The sequence below is a fragment of the Pundamilia nyererei genome, unplaced genomic scaffold (genome assembly GCF_000239375.1).
Source record: "Pundamilia nyererei isolate P.nyererei 1_Seehausen unplaced genomic scaffold, PunNye1.0 scaffold00064, whole genome shotgun sequence".
Classification (NCBI taxonomy): Eukaryota; Metazoa; Chordata; class Actinopteri; order Cichliformes; family Cichlidae; genus Pundamilia; species Pundamilia nyererei.
Window position 1 is genome coordinate 810,528 of NW_005187465.1, and position 2,254 is coordinate 812,781.

A 2,254-nucleotide genomic window follows, 5' to 3' on the forward strand; every position below is an offset into this window, starting at 1 on the left:
TCCCCCACATGGCTTGTGGCAAACTGCAAACGGGACTTCTTATGGTTTTCTGTTAACAATGGCTTTCTTCTTACCACTCTTCCATAAAGGCCAACTTTGTGCAGTGCACGACTAATAGTTGTCTGCATTTCATTAATATTTTTCAACACACAGATGGTTGAATCTGTCTTCAGTTTACCAGGAGTTGGAACAATCGCACAAGTGCTGCAAAAGACTTGCAAATGTGCCACAATTTCAATGGAAATAAAAAGGCTTTCCAGTGGTGTAAGGTTTATTGCCACAGAGCATTGTTACAAAAAGGAAATTTTCAACCAAAAGCTAATTTTCTACTTTTTTACATAACACTGTTCTCTTCAGGACTTTCAGATATGAAAAGTATATTTATGTGGATTCACGTCTGTTTGCACCATTTAGTTATGAGCTGTTGCATCTGTGGATGTCAAAGAGAATCCTCACCCCACTTTTCAGTTATTTATTTGTAAAAAATGTTTGGAATCATTTATGATTTTAATTCCACTTCTCACGTGTACATCACTTTGTGTTGGTCTTTCACGTGGAACTCCAATAAAAATGATGCATGTTTGTGGCTGTAATGTGACAAAATGTGGAAAAGTTCAAGGGGGCCGAATACTTTTGCAAGCCACTGTAAATATGTTTCTTTCTTCACCCATATCACTGGAAAAATGCTTACCTGTTGACAGCGTAACCAGCCCACAATACAGCGTGTTATTCGGCTTATTTTACCCCGCTGTGCTTAGTTGGGAGCACCATTTTTTCCTGAAACTAAAAAGAAAATTACTAAGCTGCTCAGATATGTGTAGAAGGGCTTTCTAAACACTAAAATAATAAATCTGAGGCCAGATCTTTAAAATATTTTTGTTATGTGGTTCAAATGCGGATTTTTCTGAGTTTAAAAATGACTTCTTTTACTATGACAGCATGACTTTTTACTTCTTTCCTTTTCAGATGTTGTATTAACAGGAATAGTGAAGTGCACTGAACATACCACTGGATAGCATCAGAGGAGTTTTCAGCACTCATATTTTAAGCTTAATCAAGACCAGATATTTAAGGAGCGGCTATGGCAGCAGTTTGTTGCCTGATTATTGTCTCCTCTACAGCATTAACTCATGCACGCATCCCTGCAGTATTTATAAGTTTGCAAGTCTGACACAGAAAGCAAATAATTTATTTTGTCCTGAGTAAATGCCCCTTAAAACTTACCTATTTCAGACTTGCAATTTAATACTATACAATATAGCAAATCTGCAACTTGATAGTGTTAAATAAAATGATTTTCTTTTAAACTTGAAGCTTTGAAAATCGTTCCTTTTTCCATTAGGACAGAAATTAATATGACAAAGACGCTTTTCAAATTTGTTTAGGCGAATAGAAAATATTTTTGAAGATGTATATGGAAAACATGTTGATGCAGAAACATTTATTGAAGCTTCTAAGCTATTTGTGTAATTTTCTCCTAAAGATCTTGGGTAGATTTGGCCTTTAGATCACATTCTACATTCTAAGCAGATGACATCACACTCAATTTGCTCTATCAGATCAAAGGAAACAGACCAAAGGAGCACGTGACATCATCTCAAAAGTCCTTAAATAGGACCACAGCGTGCTCTCAGTATGTCTCAGAACTGTGCGACTCTTTAGGAACACACCACGAGCCAACCTTTAGGAAAACGATTTGAAACGTTCAGTATATGCAACGAACACAAGTCCAAACCCTGATCAAGTAGAAAAAAATCTTCATTGTACATTGTAAGAGCAAAGACAAGAAGAATGCAGAGTATGCAGCAAAACCTTGATCCCCAGGAAGGAACCTCATCGGCCGCTGTTCGCCCTAACACAAAAGCGAAGCAGCCAAACCCAAAGCAAAGAGGGAAAAACCGGGCACCAAATGAGGTGACTTCATCTGCCAAACCAAAGGGTGAAAATAAGAATAAAAAGCAAAGAAATGCAAACCCAAACCCCAGAGCCAGAAACCCTGGACCCAATCGAGGGCATGGGCCACATCAGCCCAATCCCCACTTTAACCCCAATAATGGGCCTGGGCAGCATTGGTACAAGCCACCGTTTTTACCGAACCGAGGGCCTGTGCATCATCAGCCTGACTTTAGAACCAATAATGGACCATCTCAACCACAGCCTAATCCTCACTTAATGCCAAATGATGGCAGACGTCCATATAGTGAGACCGATGAAATGGCTGCACTGAGATTCCACCTGCAGGAGGCTCAGCACA